Source organism: Plecotus auritus, assembly GCF_963455305.1.
Source record: "Plecotus auritus genome assembly, chromosome: 4".
In the NCBI taxonomy this organism is placed as follows: Eukaryota; Metazoa; Chordata; class Mammalia; order Chiroptera; family Vespertilionidae; genus Plecotus; species Plecotus auritus.
Window position 1 is genome coordinate 79051911 of NC_137775.1, and position 23127 is coordinate 79075037.

Consider the following 23127-nt stretch of genomic DNA (forward strand, 5'->3'; position numbering starts at 1 on the left):
TCCTGAGGTCCTCCTTCCTCATTGTCCTCCTATTCCTTCTTTATTTTGTAAATAAAGACCTTTTAGCTATCCCCAGTTCTCTTTTCTTATGTAAATATAACTGTTTCCACTCCCTTGTGTTATGGAAATGTACCTTCTCCCAGCTCTCTTGTCTTATGAAAATGTAACTTCTCCCAGTCTGTAGCCCTGTGTTTTTTTCCATGAACCCCCAATTCTAAAAATTTCCTAAACCTGCCTATATCCCCCTAAAATTCCTATTTCATATGTTACAACTAACGCAATTTAAAATTTTAAAAATTGCTAGAATCTAGAGAAATAGGATGATAAAGTATTTTAACAACATTGGCTAGAATAAAAAATGAAGGAAATATATTGAAAAAGGGAAATAATAAGAAGAATCAACCAAGGCCTTCAAATCCATCAACCAGCGGAATCTACAAGTGTGCTAATTGAGCTAATTATTATTCCCGATTTCTTTTTTTTTTTTTTTTAATTTGGGAAGGGAGCATTGAAACGACTTGAATTATATTATTTCTTACTGTTAATGTAAGAAACATTCAAACCTGTAGAGAAATTTTGTGAGTTTATTTGAGCCAAACTGACAACAATTGCCGAGAAACAAAATCTCAAGGGATTGAGAAAAATGTTCCCGAAAATGGAATTTCTGCACCCTGCTTTATACATTACAATTAAATGAGAAGACTTAAGTGGATTACATGAAATCCACTGGTGATAGATTAGAAAGGTTGGAGCAAACAAAGGGGGGAAAACCTCTGGGATTGGATAAAAAGTAAAATGATAGAGGTGGGTACAGGATAGTTAACAGTCAGAAATTAACATGATAACAATAAAAATGAGGGGATTTTTGGTCTCCACTCTGGTAAGGTGCCTGTACTTTGTGGGGTCAGAAAAAGGGAAATTAAATTGTTTTTGCAAAGAGATGTTTATCAGTTATATTACCCTAGATGCAAAAAGACAACAGACAGGCTTAGTTAAGGTAAAGATTGACCTTTGTTAGGGAAAAATAAGCCTTAGGACATGATTACCTGCCAGGAACAGTTGTGGTTTTTAAATTTATCTTTATTGTTGAAAGTATTATAGATGTCTTCTTCTCCCACCCTCACCCCCCATTGACCCCTTCTAGCCTGAACCTTCCTCTCTCCCACCCCAGGCCTCACCACACTATTGTCTGTATCCATGGATATACATAAATGCATATAAATTCTTTGGTTAATCTCTTCCCACCCACCCAATACGACTTCCCTCTGATATTTCACAGTCTGTTCCATGCTTCTATTTCTCTGGATCTATTTTGTTCAACTGTTTATTTTGTTCTTTAGATTCCACATATGAGTGAGATCATGTGATGCTTGCCTTTCTCTGACTTATTTCGCTTGGCATAATACGCTTCTGATTCTTCTCAAAGGGTAAGAGATACTTCTTTTTTCACTGCTGCATAGTATTTCATGGTATAAATGTACCACAGCTTTTTTATCCCCTCATCTACTGATGGGCACTTGGGCTGCTTCCAGATCTTAGCTATTGTAAATAGCACTGCTATGAACATAAGGGTGCATCTATTCTTTCTGATTGGCATTTCAGTTTTCATAGGATATATTCCTAGAAGTGGGATCACTGGGTCAAATGCCAGTTCCATATTTAATTTTTTGAGGAAACGCAGTACTGTTTTCCATAGTGGCCTCACCAGTCTGCATTCCCACCATCAGTATACCAGGGATTCCCTTTTCTCCACATCCACGCCAGCACTTGTCATTTGTTGATTTGTTGATGGTAGCCATTCTGACAGATGTGAGAGGATGCCTCATTGTCCTTTTTATTTGCATCTCTCTGATGATTAGTGACTGAGCATTTTTCATACGTCTCTTGGCCTTCTGTATGTCCACTTTGAAGAGGTGTCGATTTAGGTCCTTTGCCTATTTTTTAATTGGATTGTTTGTCTTCCTTGTGTTAAGTTGTATGAGTTTCTTATATATTTTGGATATTAACCCCTCATCAGATATATCATTGGCAAATATGTTCTCCCATACAGTGGGCTCCATTTTTGTTTTGTTGATGGTTTCTTTTGCTGTGCAGAAGCTTTTTATTTTGATATATACTTTTTAAATTGTATCCCTAATTCTTATTTTTTAATTCTTTTGGGATTCTTCTTTTTACTTATTTTGTGGAAATACATGTAAGGAAAGTATCTTAACTAATAGTAAAAATTATTTCTTTATATATTCCTGTTCATGAGGGCCTTTTTTGGAAAGAGGAAATAAATTGAGAGGGCTTTGGTGAAATTCAATTGAATACAGGCCAAAATATGGAAAATTAGTACTTTATGAGGTAGCTTTATATAATTTTCTAAAAACGAGGGGGATGGAAGGGTTGGGGGAGAAGAGGGCAGCTTTGCAATTGACCAGTTCTAAAAAGGCTAAAAAAGAAATGAAGTTTCTTTTCTTTTCTGTGAGTGTCTGGCAAAAATCTTAATTTCTTTCTTTCAGGTAGGGAAGCCTGCCAGCCTGATAAAAAAGAGCAACTTACATTCCCCCCCCTGCATGTTGTAACGAATGTAATTTGGCATCCTTTTAGTTTGGCAGCAGGCTCTATGTGAATTATAGATTAGTGAAGAGATGATTGGTGTCAAGTCTTACTCAACGGTTGTCATTGTACATCTGTGAAAACTCACTGGTTCGAAGCCACTCCAAACTAGTACTTTATCTAATGCTTCTTAATTTAGTTTTTTTTTTTTTTTTTTTCTGTATATGTCTTTTCTAATATGTCTCAAAACCCCTACAATGGACCCTTGCAAATGATTCAGAATCTGGAAAATATGCTTTTCTGGCCAATTCTGGTTCACCTCAGTAGTGTTCTGAAGATTTTTTGTGTTAAGTGCAAGCATGCATATACCAAATTCCATGGGGCCTTCATCATTTTTAATGTGAAAAGAATCTGGTTTTGGTTTCTTTAATCTTTTATGGTCAAATTGGGTCCAGAAGATGAAACCATGGACCTATAGTTTTTAACTAAACAAAGCATTGCTAATGGAGAGGAAATGTGTGGAGATCCTGTGTAATCAAATCTCCAAGATATGCTTTTTTGTAACAAAGAGATCTATTTAATACATGAAATAATGCCCTCTCCTCTTAAAACCGTGGCGAGCAGGAAATAATTTCAGAGGCTCAAAGTCTGGTTTAATTTGAGATCTACTTGGAACAGTAGACCTGTATAAAAAGATGTAATGGCTCACCTCTTGCTGTGTGATCACAGCCAATTTTATGAATGCCACTCAGGTGAGTAAAAAACCCTTTACATGTGGTCCATTCCAAGACTTTGACAATATATGTGCATATTTATTATTTTCTCCAAAATAAGGGTTCTTAAATTGTGACTTGTAGCTGTCCCCAGGATCTATGGATGAGTTCAGGATATCTATGGAACTCTAGAATTCTGAATTCATTTTTCTTGATAGAGAGATCCCCCCCCCCTCTTTTTTTTTAAATCTCCACCCCAGGGTATGTTTATTGGTTTTTTTAGAGAGAGGAAGAGAGGGGGAGAGAAACATCAGTGTGAGAGAGAGAAAAATCAATCGGTTGCTCCCAAACATATCCTGACCAGGCATTGAACCTGCAACCTAAATATATGCCCTGACTGGGAATCAAACCCACAACCTTTGAGTGTATAGGATAATGCTCCAACTAACTGAGACACCCAGCCAGGGCATGGTAGAGAGATCTTAGTTTGCATTAGATTCTGGAAGGATTCACTGATGATCCTCTAAAGTTAATTATCACTTGTAAAAGACATATTCAAGGCATTTTGAGCCTCTGTTTTAAGGTTTCTCTTTCTTTGTATAGAGTTAAGTACTGAACAATAGCTAGAGTTGAATCTAATATTTAATTAGTTCAATATTCATCACTTACATTATTATTCTCATGTAAATTTTATTTATAGCTGGGCCACATATTTCTTATGTTGTAGATTTCTCTTTTAAAAATATTTATCTATATATATAAAAGGCTGATATGCTAAAGTGTCCATCTGGGTAACGATGTTACCTGGCAATGCCCAGCTTCCTCTCCTAGCAGTGAGTAGCCTCCTTGCAGTTTCTTCAGCCCAGGAACACAACTTGCTTTATAGCCAGGTAGAAACATTTCACACTTTAACCAAATGTCTGTGAAGTGTTTTCCCATGCCTCATCTCATTTGATCCTCACAGAAGTCCTGGAATAGGTAAATAGGAGTCTCAGTGGAATCCTATTTTCTTTTCATTAGACAGAAGATGGAGATTTAGAAAGTTTAGAAACTTGACCTGACTGAAAAGAAGTAAGAAATGGTGGACCTTGAAAATGACTTCAGGTTTTCTCGCTGCATGAATATAGTCAAACACTGTTACAGTTAAATATTTTACCCTTTTTTCTCCCTACGTGATCTACAATAATAATCTGCTTCATGTTGATATTTACTGCTGTGTTGCTGACAATTACCTGAAAGAGAAGTTGGGGTGCTTCATTGGGCTGGAAAAAGTTTAGCTACATCAGAAAGCAGGTCTAATTAAGCAAGTTTATTCTATATATATATAAAAGGCTAAGTTGACTGGCACATGCGCAATACATATAAAGCTCTAACTGGAGCCAATTGGATGCATGTGTTTTGATTGGTTATTATCGTGAATTTGGTTGACACTTATAAAGAAAGGGCAAATAGCGATATTAAAATATTTCTTCTAATTAATTTCCTTTCAAAGTGCACGAATGCATGCACTGGGCCACTAGTATTTTAATAAAAGTTGTATTGTGGTGAGATCAGACCTCCATTCAGCAATCTTGGAACTGGATTTCTGGCTATGAAAGAATTTAGAGCCAAGACTCAAACTATAAGAGAAAGTTTGTTTAATAGAAAGTCACAGAGGTAGGAGTGACCTGTAGAAGAAATGGGCTCAGGGAACAAGTTACAAAGGCAAAAGAACTTTTTCTCTCCCATTTCTCCACTATATTTACATACTAATATTTAGTTAGTTCGATATTCATCACTTATATTATTACTAGAGGCCTGGTGCATGAAATTCGTGCACGGGGGTGGGGTGTGTCCCTCAGCCCAGCCTGCACCCTCTCCAATCTGGGACCCCTTGAGGGATGTCCGACTGCCCATGTTCGGACATCCCTCTCACAATCCAGGACTGCTGGCTCCCAACTGCTCGCCTGCCTGCCTTCCTGATTGCCCCTAACCGCTTCTGCCTGCCAGCCTGATCACCCCCTAACCACTCCCCTGCCAGCCTGATTGATGCCTAACTGCTCCCCTGCCAGCCTCTTTGCCCCTAACTGCCTTCCACTGCAGGCCTGGTCCCCCCAACTCCTCTCCCCTGCAGGTTCCCTAAAGTCCCGGTTGCCCCCAACTTCCCTCCTCTGCTGGCCTGGTAACCACTAACTGACCTCCCCTGCAGGCTTGATCGCCCCCAGCTGCCCTCCCTCGCAGGCCTGGTCCCTCCCAACTGCCCTCCCCTGCTGGCCATCTTGTGGTGGCCATCTTGTGTCCACCTGGGGGCAGCCATCTTTGACCACATGGGGACAGCCATCTTGTGTGTTGGAGTGATGGTCAATTTGCATATTACTCTTTTATTAGATAGGATAGAGGCCTGGTGCACGAGTGGGGCCGGCTGGTTTGCCCTGAAGGGTGTCCCAAGGGTGGGGGTTCCCTTGGGGGTGGGGTGGCCTGAGTGAGGGGTCTGTGGTGGTTTGCAAGCCGGCCACGCCCCCCCACCCCCGGCAACCCAAGCGGAGGCCCTGGTATCTGGGATTTATTTATCTTCTATAATTGAAACTTTGTAGCCTTGTGTGGAGCCAAGCCTCCTGCTTGCTCCATGGCCGCAGCCATCTTGGTTGGGTTAATTTGCATACTTGCTCCTGATTGGCTGGTGGGTGTGGCTTGTAGGTATGGCAGAGTGATGGTTAATTTGCATATTGCTCTTTTATTAGATAGGATTCCCATGTAAATTTTATTTATAATTGGGCCACATAGTATACTATGATTTTATTTATTTATTTTTTATAAATAAATCTTTATTCAGATTATTACAATTGTTTCTCCTTTTTCCCCCCATAGCTCCCCTCCACCCGGTTTCCACCCCACCTTCTGCCCTTACCTCCCCCCCACTGTCCTCATCCATGGGTGTATGATTTTTGTCCATTCTCTTCCTGAACCCCCCCATACCCCTTTCCCCCTGAGAATTATCAGTCCACTCCCTTTCTATGCCCCTGATTCTATTATATTCACCAGTTTATTCTGTTCCTCAGGTTTTTAATTCACTTGATTTTTAGGTTCACTTGTTGATAGTTATGTATTTGTTGTTCATAATTTTTCTCTTTACTTTTTTCTTCTTCCTCTTCTTTAAGAATACCCTTCAGCATTTCATATAATACTGGTTTGGTGGTGATGAACTCCTTTAGCTTTTTCTTATCTGTGAAGCTCTTTATCTGCCCTTCCATTCTGAATGATAGCTTTGCTGGGTAGAGTAATCTTGGTTGTAGGTTCTTGCTATTCATCACATTGAAAATTTCTTGCCACTCCCATCTGGCCTGCATAGTTTCTGTTGAGAAATCAGCTGACAGTCGTATGGGTGCTCCCTTGTAGGTAACTAACTGTTTTTCTCTTGCTGCTTTTAAGATTCTCTCTTTGTCTTTTGCTCTTGGCATTTTAATTATGATGTGTCTTGGTGTGTTCCTCTTTGGATTCCTTTTGTTTGGGGTTCTGTGGGCTTCCTGGACTTGTAAGTCTATTTCTTTCACCAGGTGGGGGAAGTTTTTGGTCATTATTTCTTCAAATAGGTTTTCAGTATCTTGCTCTCTCTCTTCTTCTAGCACCCCCATAATTCTGATGTTGGTACACTTGAAGTTGTCCCAGAGGCTCCTTACACTATCTTCAAGTTTTTGGATTTTTTTTTTTCTTTTTGCTTTTTCGGTTGAGTGTTTTTTGCTTCTTTGTATTTCAATTCTTTGACTTGATTCTTGTGTTCCTTTAGTCTGTTGTTGGGTCTCTGTATAATATTTTTTATTTCAGTCAGTGTATGTTTAATTTCTAGTTGGTCCTTTTTCATATCTTCGAGGGTCTCGTTGTATTTATTGGCCTTTTCTAGGATATTCTTGAAAAGCCTTATAACCGTGGTTTTGAATTCTATATCCAGTCGTTTGTTTTCCTCCATTTCTTTTGTTTGTGATCTGTTTCTTTGACGCCGCATTTTCACTGCTTCCCTGAGTTGGTAGGGTAGATTTGTGTGCTAGGTTTCCTATATGGCCCAGTGGGTCGGCCTCCCCAGTTAACCTGAGGTGGACACTCTTGGTGCACCCCTTTGTGGACTGTGTGTACAGCCTTGTTGTAGTTAAGTCTTGATTGTTGTTGGTATCACTGGGAGGAATTGACCTCCAGGCCAGTTGGCTGTAAGGATCAGCTGTGTCTATGCTGGGAGAAGTTCAGTGCTGGAGACAGCCTTATAGGATTAGACTTGCCAAATTGCAATAGCCTCTGTGCTCAGCTTGGATGGGGTGGAGTCTCAGGGCAGAGCAGACAGTCTTGGCTTCCAGTCAGCCTTGCCCTTGCGCGCGTGCGTGCCTGCAGACCTCTGCCTTCCCCGGCTCCCGAGTCTCCGCCCGAGAGTCCAGATTCCCCCCACAAGAGCGTGGGTCCCCAGGGGCTCGCCTGGAACTGGAGTTCAGTGCAGTCAGAACTGGGGCTCAGTGCAGTCAGGAGCTGCTGACTCCCTTCCACTAGGGAAAGCCTGTGGCAACCTCCGTAGCCTTTGTGTGCACTGGCATGCGCGCGCCTGCAGACCTCTGCCTTCCCCCGACTCCCAAGTCTCTGCCCGAGAGTCTAGATTACCCCCTGTAAGAGCGCGGGTCCCCAGGGGCTCGCCTGGAACTGGGGTTCAGTGCAGTCAGAATTGGGGTTCAGTGCAGTCAGGAACTTCGGACTCCCTTCTGCTAGGAAAAGCCTGTGGCAACCTCCGCTGCCTTTGTGCACACTGGCGCGCGCGCCTCCAGAACCCTGCCTGCCGGGGCTCCCCCGGGTCTCCCCCGGGTGTCCGAGTCTCCGGGTGCCTTTCTCTCTACCTGACAGTCCAGACTCCCCCTGTATGAGCCTGGGTCCACGGGGTTTCGCCCGGGACTGGGGTTTAGTGCAGTCAGAACTGGGGTTCAGTGCGGTCGGGGGCTTCCTTACCCCTTCCGCCAGAGAAAGTCAGCCAGGCTCTCAGCTGCCCTTCCTCTCTGCGCGCACAAAGACCCTTTGCCGTACCTCCAATTCTCTGTGAGCTTTTCTCTTTCCTTCTAGTTGTAGAATTTTCACTCAGCCAGCTTTCCTGTGGTTCTGGATGGTGTCTGTTCTGTCTTTTAGTTGTAGTTTTGAAATTGTTGTGCGAGGCAGCAGTTTAGGTGCTTACCTATGCCGCCATCTTGGTTTCTCCTGATTTTATTTTTTTATGTTGTATAACTTTTGTTTCTCTTTGAGCTAGTAATTTTTTTAATGTTCTAGAACAGTGGTCGGCAAACCGTGGCTCACAAGCCACATGCGGCTCTTTGGCGCCTTGAGTGTGGCTCTTTCACAAAATACCATGTGCGGGCGTACAGTGCGATTGAAACTTCGTGGCCCATGCGCAGAAGTCGGTTTTCGGCTCTCAAAAGAAATTTCAATCGTTGTACTGTTGATATTTGGCTCTGTTGACTAATGAGTTTGCTGACCACTGTTCTAGAAAAACACCCCCAAAATAATTTATTTTTGCATAAAAAAATTTATGCCCAAACTTTCTTCTAGAAATGTAGATCTTCTCTTAAAATATCCTTTCCTATTAGGTTGCCTATCACTATTGTCATTTAGAGAATAGCTCCTGGAGTCTTCTGTTCTTGTGGCTGGTCTCTGTGTCATCATCACCTTGGATTCCTTTCATCTCTCTTCTGATTACATCACATTCTTGATGGATTTATGCTTTCCTCTACCTTGTTTTGCTCCCTTGTTTTATTAGAACAAGTATTTTAATAACTTCCCTAGAAAAGTTGCACAGATAATAAATTTCTTTGAGAGTTTGGCTTGTTAAAGAATTTTAGGTTGAAAATCATTTTCTCCTAGAATATTTGAAAGTATCAAAACTATAGTGTTTTATTGATAAAAATTAGTTTGGTGGATTTAAGATTATTGTGTAAAACAATGTTTCAAAAATGTATTTTTATAGGTAGAGATTAGTAATCGCTTGGTAAAAGGACATATACAATATCATTAGCATTTTTATGAATCTAGGCAGCAAAACCAAAAGTAATATAAAAAATATAAGTTCCCCCACTCCCATAAACATCATCAACTGTTAACTTCCACCGAGTAATAATTTTGCTCAAACATCTAAGGATAAAAACAAAATTAAATTACACCGAAATTATTAAAATGATGAGCATTTTTTCAACCATTTCATGAAAACTACAACTGGATTCATTTCTGCTCTGGTATGTTTTATTATACAGGTACTCATGGACTCTGCTGTCTCCATTTTGCCCCACCTTTGCATTTGCATCTATGCTTGCATTCCTATATACATTTCTTGCAACAAGGTCTGTCTGGTCTTTATCCATGTCCTCACTTTTCACTTTTCGGTTATTTCTCTTAAATCCTGCCAGAGTGAAAGTTTTTGGAGTGGAAGTCCTAGATTACCCCCTCAAGATATGCAGGTGAGCAATGAGTGCTGGCCTCAGCAGTTCTGGAATCTCTACCCCCAGGAAGCTCCATAGGAAGAAATGACTTCTACTCTCTTGCCACTCACTTCCTTCAATCAATTGGATCCTCCTATAAAGATTGGAATCCTAGACTTGAGAGGGCAGGTCTCATCTTTAAACTCTTCATCTTCAACTGATTCTTCTTCAGGTAAGTTATAAACTTTGATGCTATATACTGGTATTTCAATATCATCAAGAATCCATTTCTACAACCGCTGTCATTTCTTCTGAGTGAGGGTGCCATCTTTTGTAATTACTTTAATATATATTATCTTCATAAACTTAGCTTCTAAGGATTTAAGTTTATGCTCAAAAAGGGGAAATAGAGTAAAAACAACAATGCACTGTGTTCTTTGTGATATGGCCACCTGTTCAAACCACTTTTATCATGCAGATAGCATTTAAACAGCTCAACAATGTAAGAGATATTTTTTAAATTCTGCAACTGATTGCATTGTCATATCATGGTGTTCCCACTGCTGTAAGTCACAGTTGACTCTCTCTCTTTAATATTAACTATTAAAGCATCAATTTAGTTTTTCAATATTCTCTGTTCTATGTAAAACTTTTCTGAGTTGGATATCAGTCAAGAATAAGCGATCTTTGAGTATAGATTTTTCAATCATTAGTTTGAACTCAAAAGCATTTTCACTGAACTTGATTTGGAAGATTTGCAAATCCAAAATAGCAAAGAGTTTCTGGATTAGTAAGATGAGCCAGCTTCCTGAATATTTTCAATGAAGTTTGATCAATAATAGGGAAGCCACAGAGTGGGTACCAACTGAGTACCCAAACCTTTAGAAATTTTAAAATAACAGTTTCTTGAGATATAATTCACATACCATAAAGTTTGTCCATTTAAAGTACACAATTGAATGGTTTTTAGCATATTCCCAGAGTTGTGCAGTCATGACCACAATCTAATTCCTAAATATTTTTAATTATACCCCAAAGAAACCTTGAACGATTAGAAATCATTTTCCTCATCCCCTAGTAACCAAAAATCATCTTTATGTTTATATGAATTGGCCTATTCTGGACATTTCATGTAAATGGAATCATAAAATATATGCTTTTTGTGATTGGCTTTTCACTTAGCATAATATTTTCAAGCTTCATTTATTTTGTAACTTCTGTTTTTTTTATGGCTAAATAATATTCCATTATATGGATATAATAATTTTGTTTATCCATTTATCAGTTAATGAATATTTGGATTGTTTACACTTTTTGGCTATTATGAATAATGCTACTACAAACATTTGAATACATATTTTTTACATGGATATATGTTTTCCATTGTTTTGGGTATTTACCTAGGAGGGGAATTGTGGGTTATATGTAACCTATGTTCAACAGTTTGAGGAACTCTGAAAGAGGTTTCAATTTCTTTACAAGCTTGTCTGTCTTTTTAAATTTATTTTTATTATTAGAGGCCCAGTGCACGAATATGTGCATGGGTGGGGTCCCTCAGTCTGGCTGGCGGGGGGGGGGTGGGAGGGACCGTGGGAGATTGGCCGGCCAGGGAGGGACCGTGGGAGGTTGGCCGGCCATGGGAGGTTGGCTGTGGGAGCACACTGACGCTCCAGCATTGAGCATCTGCCCCCTGGTGGTCAGTGCACGTCATAGCAACCAGTCAACTGGTCATTCGGTCGCTTAGGCTTTTATATATGTATGTATATATAGCCATCCTAATGGATGTGAAGTGGTATCTGAATGTTATTTTGACATCTGTCCTTTAATGACCAATATTATTGGGTTTATTTTCATGTGCATAATGGCAATTTGTGTATCTTTGGAGAAATGCCTATTCAAATTCTTTGTTGATATTTTTAATTGGGTCATTTGTCTTTTTATATTTGAATTGTAAAAATTATTTTTCCATTTCAGATACAAGTCACTTATTAGTTATATGATATTTTCCAATAAGATAACTTTCAAATATTTTCTCCTATTTTGGGGGGTATTTCCTTAGAATTTTTAAGGAACTTTCTTATTGTCTTCTGGGGTCAAGTTTGCTATTGAGGAGTTCAGTGCCACTGTAATTCCTATTATTATGGTAATTTCCAAATATATGCAAAAGTAAAGAATAATATAATGAACATCTATATATTGTCACCTATAATAAATAATAATATTTTGCCAGCTTTGTATCACCCACCCATTTCTTTTAATATTTTTCCCCTGGAATATTATAAAGGAATACAAGCCATCTATTATTTTACCCATAAGTCCTTCAATATCCATCTATAAGAAATGAGTTTTCTCTTAACATATTTATGATGTCATTATTACCTTTATAAAAATAAATAATAGTGCCTTAATGTTATCTAATTTTTCATTTATAGTCACATTTCTTTTAATGCTTAAAATTTTTATTTTCAACTGGATAACAAAGTTTATTCAGTCATTCTCCTATTGACAGACATCTGGATTGTTTTCAGTCTTTTATTGTTACAAATAACTATAATAAATATCCTTGTGCATATGTCATTTGGCATATTTGCAAATATTTCTTTTGGATAAAATCCTAGAGTATGATTGCTTGGTCTAATGGTAAATGCATGTATATTTTGTTAGATATAGCCCAAAATCCTTACAAGAGTGTTGTATAATTTTGTATTCTTTTGATACATACATTAATCTGGAAACACATACACTTCAATTCTCTCTCTACTCTTATATCACTTTTTGGAATTCCAAGTATTTAGGCATTTTCCCTTCTATCCCAATCCTTTTAATTTTGTCACACCCCCTTTCCCTATTTTCCATTTTGATGGCTTTCTTTTCTTCTTTTTTTTCATTTTCTGGGAGAATTTTCTCCACTTTGTCTTTAAATCTGTCTACTAGATTTTAATTGCAGCTGTCATATTTTAATTTTCAAGAGCATTTGGTTTTGTTTTCTAAATGCTCTATATATAGCCTCCTATTCTTATTCTTGGGATTCAACTTAATTTTAATCAATGATTCATTCAACATAAATATGAATAATGAAATGGCAATAACTACATACTTATAGTAATTAGTTTAAATGTAAATACATTAAGTCCTCCAATCAAAGACGTAGGGTGGCTGAATGGACAAGAAAATAAGACCCATACATATGTTGTCTATAAGAGACCCACTTCAGATCAAAAGATACATACAAACTGAAAGTAAAGGGATAGAAAAAAATATCTCATAGAAATGGAAATGAATAAAAAGTTGGGGTAGCAATCCTTATTTCAGATAAAATAGACTTTAAAACAAAGGCTATAACAAGAGATAAAGAAAGACATTTCATAATGATAAAATGATCAGTCCAACAAGAGGATATAACCTTTGTAAACATTTATGCACCCAGCTTAGGAGCACATACATTTATAAAACAAATATTGATGGACATAAAGAGAGAGATTGACAGTAAGATTGTAATTGTAGGAAACTGTAATATCCTATTGACATCAATAGATAGGTAATTCAGATAACAAATCAACATGGAAATAACAGCCTTAAGTGACACATTAGACCAGATGGATTTACTTGATATTTTAGAGCATTTCACCCCAAAGCAGCAAAATATACATTCTTTTCAAGTGCATGGAACATTTTCCAGCTTAGACCACATGTTAGGACACAAAACAAGTCTCAATAAATTTAAGAATATTGAAATTATATCAAGCAACTTTTCCAACCACATGGTATGAAACTAGAAATTAAGTACGAGAATAAAACAAAACACACAAACACCTGGAGTCTAAATAACATGCTACTAAACAGTGCCTGGGTTAACAATGAAATTAAGGAAGAAATCAAAAGATATCTTGACACAAATGAAAATGAAACCACAACAACCCAAAATATATGGCACACAAGGAAAAGCCGTTCTAAGAGGGAAATTCATAGCAATAAGTCTAACATCCAGAAACAAGATAAATCTTAAATAAACAATCTAACTTTACACATAAAGGAACTAGAAACAGAATAACAAAACAGGCCCCAAAATTTGATAAACCTTTAATCAGATAATCAAGAAAAAAAGAGAAACGACCCAAACAAATAAAAATTAGAAATGAAGGAGAGGTGACAACTGACACTACAGAAATACAAATGATTATAAGAAAATATTATGAGCAATTATATGCCAATAAATTGGACAATCTGGAAGAAATGGATCAATTCCCAGAAACATACAATCTCCCAAAACTGAGTCTAGAAGAAACAAAAAATCTGAACAGACCAATAACAAGTAATGAAGTAGAATCAGTAATCAAAAATTCCCCAACAAACAAAAGTCCTGGACCAAATAACTTCACAGTTGAATTTTGCTAAGTATTTAAAGAAGAGTTAACACCTATACTTCTAATAACTATTTCAAAAAATTCAAGCTCATTTTACAGAGCCAGCATTACCCTGATTCCAAACTAGACAAAGACATTACAAAAAATAAAAATTATACATAAGCCAATATCCTAGGTGAACATAGATACAAAAATCCTCAACAAAATATTAGTAAATCAAAGTCAGAAAAACATTAAAAAGATCATATGCCATGATCAAGTGCGATTTATTCCTGAGATGCAAGGATGGTTGAATATATGCAAATCAATTAATGTGATACACCACATAAACAAAATAAAGAATAAAAATTATATGATCATATCAATAGATGCAGAAAAAGTATTTGAGAAAATTTAGCATCCATTTATAATAAAAACTCCCAGCAAAGTAGGAATAGAAGGAATATACCTCAACATAATAAAGGCCATATATGACAAATCCACACATACTTGATAGGGAAAGCTAAAAGTGTTTTTTTCCTTAATATCAGGAACAAGACAAGGATCTCTATTTTCACCATTTATATTCAAAAGAGTATTGAAAGTCCTAGCCACAGCAACTAGGCAACAACAACAAAAAAAAGAAATAAAGGCATCCAAATTGGAAAGGAAAAAGTAAAATTATTCTATAATGCAGATATATCGAGAATCCTATATAGAGAGAATGCTAAAGATTCCACAAAAATATTATTAGCATTGTTCAATGAATACAGTAAAGTATCAGGATACAAAATTAATATTTAGACATTGGTTGTTGCATTTTTATACACCAAGAATTAACTAGCAGAAGAAGAAATTAAGAAAACAATCCCATTTACAGTAACACACACACACAAAAATACCTAGGAATAAGTTTAACCGTGGAAATAAAAGACCTGTACTGAGATACTGAAGAAGATACAAATAAATGGAAAGATATACTGTGCTCAGGGATAGGAATACTTAACATTGTTAAAATGTCCATCTACCCAAAGCAATCTATAGATTCAGTGCAGTACCAATCAAAAAACCAATTGTATTTTCCACAGAACTAGAAAAAATAATTCTAAAATTTATATGGAACCACAAAAGACTCCAAATAGCCACAGCAATCTTGAGAATGAAGAACAAAGTTGGAGATATCATGCTACCTGATATAAATTATACTACAAAGCTATAGTAATCAAAACAGTATGGTACCGGCATAAAAACAGACACATAGATTAATGGAACCGAATAGATAACCCTGATATAAACCCACAGCTACATGGTCAACTAATGTATGACAAAGGAGGCAAGAATATACAATAGGGTAAAGCAAGTCTCTTCAGTAAATGGTGTTGGGAAAACTGGACACATACATACAAAAAAATGAAACTAAGACCACTTTATTATACTATATACAAGAATAAACTCAAAATAGATTATTAAAGATTTAAAATGTAAGATCCAAATCTATAAAACTAAAAGAAAACATAAGCAGTAAACTCTTTCACATTGCTCTTAGTAATATTTTTTCAATATATCTCCTCAGGTAAGGGACACAAGTGAAAAAGTAAACAAATGGGACTACATCAAACAAAAGTTTTTGCATAGCAGAGGAAATCATCAACAAAAAAAATCACACTGAATGGGAGAAGATATTCAACAATGATGGATCTGATAAAAGGGGTTAATATTCAAAATTTATAAAGAACTCACACAACTCAACACCAAAAACCCAACCCAGTTAAAAAATGGGCAGAGAACCTGAGTAAACATTTTCCCAAAGAGGAATACAGATGGCCAACAGACATGAAAAGATGCTCAATGTCATTAATAATAAGAGAAATGCAAATTAAAACCATAATGAGATATCACCTCAATCCTGTCAGAAAGGCTATCATCAATAAGTCAACAAACAAGTGTCAGCCTGGCTAGTGTGGCTCAGTGGTTGAGCATCGACCTATGAACCAGGAAGTCATGGTTCGATTCCTGGTCAGGCCATATCCCTGGGTTGCAGGCTTGATCCCCAGTGTGGGCTGTGCAGGAGGCAGCCAATCAATAATTATCTCTCATCATTGATGTTTCTATCTCTCTCTCCCTCTTCCTTCCTCTCTGAAATAAAAATAAATATATTTTTAATAATAATAAAATAAATCAACAAACAAGTGTTGACCAGGATGTGGAGAAAAGGGAACCCTCATGTACTGTTGTTTGGAATGCAAATTAGTGCATACTGGATATTTATCTGAAGAAAACCAAAACATTAATTTGAAAAGATATATGTACCCCTGTGGTTGTAGCATTATTTACAATAGCCAAGATATGGAAGCAACCTAAGTGTCTATCGATAGATGATTAGATAAAGAAAATGAAAATGTGTTGCATATGTATGATGGAATATTACCTGGCCATAAAAAAAGAATGATGGAATATTACCTGGCCCTAGCCAGTTTGGCTCAGTGGATAGAGAATCAGCCTGTGGACAAAAGGGTCCTGCGTTTGATTCCGGTCAAGGGCATGTACTTTGGTTGCTGGCTCCTCTGTGACCTGGGCCCTGGTCAGGGTTTGTATAGGAGGCAACCAATTGATGTGTTTCTCTCACATTGATATTTCTTTCTGTATTTCCCTCTGTCTTCCATTCTCTCTAAAAATCAGTGGAAAAATATCCTCCAGTGAGGATTAAAAAAAAATAAATCTTACCATCTGCAAGAAGATGGATGGACCTAGAAGGTATTATGCTAAGTTTAATAAGTCAGAGAGAGAAACACAAATATCATATGATTTCACTTATATGTGGAATCTAAAAAACAAAATAAATAAAACAGAAGAATTAACTAGCAGAAAAAGAAATGATGAAGGGAAAGGTGAAGGGATTAAGAAGTAGAAATTTGCAGTTACAGAATGGTCATGGGATGTGAAATAAGGCCTAGGGAATATAGTCAATAATCCTATCTAATAAAGAGAGAATATGCTAATTGACCCTCACGCCATCGCAAAAATGGTGGCACCCACAGCCAATAAGGAGGGAATATGCTAATTGACTGCCCTGCCCTCAAAGATGGTGGCACCCACAGCCACAAGATGGCCGGCAGGGGAGGACAGTTGTGGGCGATCAGGCCAGCAGGGGAGGGCAGTTAGGGGTGACCAGATCAGCAGAGGAGGGCAGTTGGGGGTGACCAGGCCTGCAGGGGAGGGCAGTTGGGGGCGACCGGGCTGGCAGGGGAGGGCAGTTGGGGGCAATCAGGCCGGCAGGGGAGCAGTTAGGCGTTGATCAAGCTGGCAGGGGAGTAGTTAGGGGGTGATCAGGCTGGCAGGAAGAAGTGTTAGGGGCAATCAAGCAGGCAGGCAGGCAAGCGGTTGGGAGCAGCAGTCCCAGATTGTGAGAGGGATATCCGACTGCCCCTAAACGGGCAGTCGGACATCTCCTGAGGGGTCCCAGATTGGAGAGGGTGCAGGCTGGGCTGAGGGACACCCCCCCCCCCAGTGCACAAATTTCATGCACCGGACCTCTAATATTGTAATAACCATGTATGGTATCAAGTACTAGACCAATGAGGGGTCATTTTATCTATAATTATAAAAGCATAATATGCTAATTAGACCAGACGTCCTTCCAGACATCCTTCTGGATGACCTTAAGGAAGAAGCTGGGGCTGCCGGGTCCCAGGTGCCTGCTGGCAGCCGGGGGAAGAAAGGCCTACCTTTATACAAATTTCATGCATCAGGCCTCTAATAAGTTATATAAATGTCTAACTCACTATGCTGTACACCTGAAACTAATAAAATATTGAATGTCAACTATAATTATAAAATAAAATAAAATATTGCCTTGTGGAGAATAGACAGTAGGAAGACAATGGTGGAAATAGAATAGTTTGGAAGCTGTTGCAATAGCACAAATGAGAGGCATTGATGACTCATAGGCTAATAGAGTAAGAAGTGGCCAGATTTTTAATATATTTTAAAAGAAGAGCTGATAAGATTTGCTCAAGAATTTGAGTGCTTCAAGGATAAATTCAAGGTTTTAGGAGGGAGCATAAGACAGGTTTTGTTACTACTTACTATAATAAGGAAGAGCCATTTGGAGAGGAAAATTTCAGTTTTAATCCTGTTATTTTGAGATATGTTTAGAGATCCAAGTGTCTTTATCAAGAAGGCATTTGGATATGTGAGTCTGGAATTCAAAGGAAAGATCTGGGCTAGAGATATAAATTAGGAGTGATCAATATCCCATGCCATTTAAAGGGAAGGAAAGAAAGCTGCATGGACTAAGTTCTGGGACACTAGCATTCATAGATTGGGAAGATGAGGAGGAACCAGCAAAAAGAGACTGATGTGGAGCAGTTGGCTAGGTAGGAGGAAAACTGAGAGAAACCAAGAGAAAAAAAAAGTGTTTCTGAAGAGGGGATGAACTGTGTCAAATGCTGCTACTAGATTTGATAAGATGAGGACTGAGAATTAGCCATTGCATTGATAATAGAAAAATATGTTTTGATTGAGTGATAAGGGCCAAAGGTCTGACCTCAGTGGATTAAGGATGGATAAAAGAGAGGAATTGGATACAGCCAGTATAGGTGTTCTATTGTGGGTTTTGCTGAAAGTGTGACAGAATGATGCAGTAATAGCTAGAGATGTATATGAGTTCAAGCCTGTTATCTCCTCCTCCTCTTTTTCTCCCTCTTCCTCCTCCTCCTTCTTATGGGAATGCCAGAGGGAATTATTGATTTAAGAGGGACAATTGATGATGCAGTATAAGGAGTGGACTATTACAGCACATCTGTTTTTGCGTGGGTAGGGTGGTGATGGAATCCAGTAAATATTGAAAGAGTTGGCCTCAGAGTGAAACTAAGATCAATCACTCATCCATTTTTAATGGGAGTAAATGCAGAGTATAAGAGTATACAGATGCAGGTAGACTAGGAGATTTGGTGGTAGTAGCAAGTAGAACCTCTTTTCTGACTATTTCTAATCCTTTTAATAGGCCAGGCCGAGGGACTCCACCAGTACATGATCACGGCCAGGGAGGGACACAGGAGATTGGCCAGCTGGGGAGGGACCGTGGGAGGGCTCCAGGGTGTGTCCAGCCCATCTCACTCAGTCCTGATTGGCTGGACCCTAGCAGCAAGCTAACCAGTCAGAGTGTCTGCCCACTGGGGTTCAGTGCATGTCACAGCGAGTGGTTGAGCGGCCTTAGCATATCATTAGCATATTGTGCTTTGATTGGTTGAATGGATGACTGGACGACCGGACACTTAGCATATTAGGATTTTATTATATAGGATTTTTAAAAAAAGAATCTACAGAGCCATTGGGCTGAGATTCTGGTGTTGTTTTTTTTCAATCACCAAGGGACATAGGTCAGGCCTTAAGCTAATAGAATTTTAGGGAGACAGTTTCTGTCATGAGCACACACAGCTCTGTGGGATCTTTCTTCAGCCCAGAGCACAAGAAGCTCTGAGAAGCTGTTTACTCAAGCCAGAGGTACTGCCTAGGCCATGGGAGAGGCAGAGACACTGGGAGAAGAGTGAGCTGGTGAGACTTCTTGGCAGTACCTCCTCCTTCTCTATGAGAACATCATATATAATGTGGCTTATTGTTTTGTTTGTTTGTTTTCTGTTTCCTATACTATCTGTTACTCAAGGTTTCTTTTTCCTGTGTATTTGGAACTCTGTTTTCAAGACCTTAGGGAAGGGTATAAATGGAAGCCCACATACTACGTCTCTATAAAAATTATAAATAAAGATAACAAATTATTAATGAAATGTGTCCTACTCTTCTACCTTGACATTTATATCTTTATAATAACTTGGAGATTCAGGCTCAAATTTATTATGGTAATCATGTTATAATATACAGGGTGGAGCAAAAGTAGATTTATAGTTGTTCATATGAAAAATAATATAATAATAAATAATAATGCAAGAATAAACTGTTTTACATATTCACAACTATAAACCTACTTTTGCTCCACCCTGGAAAACGTATCAAATCAACATGTTGTACACCCAAACTTACACAGTGTTACATGTCAGCTATATCTCAGTGAAAAAAAATCAAATTTAGGATTCTTTGAGGGAAGGGGCTGAGGACTGACCTTTCAGTATAGACCTCTACTGAAGCCCACATGATTTCAGAACTATATCTCCACATTCAGCAGTGCCTGGTGTCCCCACAGTTAGAGTCTCTCCAGAGACTACACCTCCAGTCTTCTACCTGAGTGCTTTAAGGCCAGTCCCTGGGCTACTGTGGTTTGGCTGGCAGGTCTGGACATCTATCTACTTCTCTGCCTAACTTTTATCTGAATCTTCTGCTTTCACCCCCACCTGAACTCTGCTCCATGCCCTTAAACTTCTCATCAATTCAGCTTTTTACTATTACTTGCTTCTGGGTCCCACATCCCCTTTTACCTTTCACAAGCCTTGTTCTGTCATCTCTTCTATAATTCTTTTTGCACTGCCAGGTTTATGCTTAATTTAAAACAAAACAAAACTGTCATTTTGGGAACTTTCCAGAACACTCCATGAGAGGTGGAGAAGCGAGGAGCGGCGGCTACCTGAGCTGTGCACAGCAACGTGCTCTCTCCTGCTCCTCCACACCTGCCTCAGCTTGCTCACCGGCTTTCAAAAATGGTGAAAGAAACCACTTACTATGATGTTTTGGGAGTCAAACCCAATGCCACCAGGAAGAATTGAAAAAGGCATATAGGAAGCTGGCCTTCAAGTACCACCCTGATAAGAATCCAAATGAAGAAAAGTTTAAACATATTTCTTAAGCTTACGAAGTGCTCTCTGATGCAACGAAAAGGGAATTATATGACAAAGGAGGAGAACAAGCAATTAAGGAAGGTGGAGTGTGTGATGGTTTTGGTTGCCCCATGGGCATCTTTGATATGTTTTTTGGAGGAAGAGGAAGGATGCAGAGAGAAAGGAGAGGTAAAAACATTGTGCATCAGCTCTCCATAACCTTAAAAGACTTATATAATGGTGCAACAAGAAAACTAGCTCTGCAAAAGAATGTAATCTGTGACACATGTGAAGGCCGAGGTGGTAAGAAAGGAGCAGTAGAGTGATGTCCCAATTGCCAAGGTTCTGGAATGCAAATAAGAATTCATTAGATAGGACCTGGAATGGTTCAGCAAATTCAGTCTGTGTGCATGGAGTGCCAGGGCCATGGGGAATGGATCAGTCCTAAAGACAGATGTAAAAGCTGCAACAGAAGGAAGATAGTTTGAGAGAAGAAGATTCTAGAAAACATTCCATGGTGAAGGAGACCAAGAACCAGGACTGGAGCCAGGAGATATTATCATTGTGTTAGATCAGAAAGACCATGCTGTTTTCACTCAATGAGGAGAAGACCTTTTCATGTGTATGGACATACAGCTGGTTGAAGCATTGTGTGGCTTCCAAAAGCCCATAGCTACTCTTGACAACCAAACCATAATCATCACCTCTCATCCAGGTCAGATTGTCAAGCATGGAGATATAAGTGTGTATTAAATGAAGGCATGCCAATTTATCATAGACCTTGTGAAAAGGGTCACCTAATCATCGAATTTATGGTAAATTTTTCCGAGAATGGCTTTCTTTCTCCTGATAAACTCTCTGCTGGAAAAACTCCTACCTGAACGGAAGCAAGGAGAAGAGACTGATGAAATGGACCAGGCAGAAACCAGTGGACTTTGATCCAAATCAAGAAAGATGGCGCCATTACAATGGAGAAGCATATGAGGATGATGAACATCATCCTAGGGATGGTGTTCAGTGTCAGACTTCTTAATGGGGCCAGTGAATAACACTCACTGCTGGCATTATATATACAGTAGTGAATGAGTGAAGGACTATAATCATAATATGCTCACTACTTGCTATAGTTTTTGTTTTAAAAGTCAAGTACAGTAGTGTTTTAAAAGTTAAAATGAAGAATAAACTCAAATTTAAAAAACTGTCATTTTAGTGGACTTTTGTAAGATGTTTCTTTAACTTTGATTGGAATTATTAACCCTTCTTTTTCATTGGTGCCAACCTTCTTATCATTATGATGACTACAGCGAGCTACTGCATTGGGATATATGATGACAATATACTCTTTAAAATGAGAAATACTTGGAGTCTCTATATTTCAACACAGTACAAGTTTTTAAATGTTTTTCACTGACCTGATTCAATGACTGAATCATTTGATTTATTTAAGCACAGTTGTTAAGAAGTCTGAGTCAAATGTGGTTTGATTTTCCAAAATTTCTAAGGAGTGTAGTAGATATTTATCTTGTGTATCTGTCTGTAATATACAACCATATTCTGTCAATCAGTTTAATTTTCCATTGGGAACTACCCCCTCCCACTCTCTGTCCATGTGTTTGAATGGGCCTAGGTCTGGAAGATGCACATGATTCAGCTTGGTTAAAATATAGGATTCACCCTCTGACTGCAGTGGTTGGTTCAAGGATGAGTACCTGATCCAAACCAGTTCAACATAGCACCTAGAACTTTCATTGGAACTCTTCAGGAAGATATAATCTTTCTTAATATGGTCACTAAGCTGGGAGGCTGTAAGGCCAAAGATGCTGGTGGCCATGCTGCCCCAATGTAGGCAAATACTTGTGAATGAATAAAGAAAAGGACACAGAAAAATTGAGATTGAAATCTGATGATGTTGCTTGTTGCTAGAGACCCTAGGTCCATCAATGCCTGAAAAATCTGTCCTTGGACATTCTATGAACCAATGAATTTTCAATTGTTGAAAACTAGTTTGTATTGGGTTTCTGCTTTGTGCAACCATAGAGGTCATAACCAAAGTAGAATATATACAAGGCCTTGGATGTGTGTATGTGTGATAGAGAGAAAGATATTTTCTGAAGAAATCATTGCTCTTACTTTCTTAAATATAAATATAATGCCATTGTACTTGTAGAAATAAGTAAAGCTAGGTTGTTCATGTGAATATGGACTTTTTATGTGTGAATAAAATAAGAAAGCATGATGCTAGAGGTATGACTCTTAATAGAGTTCTTTTCAAAGCCTTTGAGGATGATTTCATCTAATTCTAACAGCTCACAGGGGAATTTCAGAGGGTAAAAAAAAGTGAACATTACATGAT

At 38.4% G+C, this 23127-nt stretch overlaps 1 pseudogene across 1 annotated transcript; it reads left to right on the forward strand.

Moving 5' to 3' along the window:
• Window positions 1-20657: 20657 nt before the first annotated feature.
• Window positions 20658-21807, forward strand: LOC308246473 (dnaJ homolog subfamily A member 1-like; annotated as a pseudogene). Its single transcript has one exon. The product of its transcript is annotated as a dnaJ homolog subfamily A member 1-like (transcript).
• The last annotated feature ends 1320 nt before the right edge of the window (window positions 21808-23127 follow it).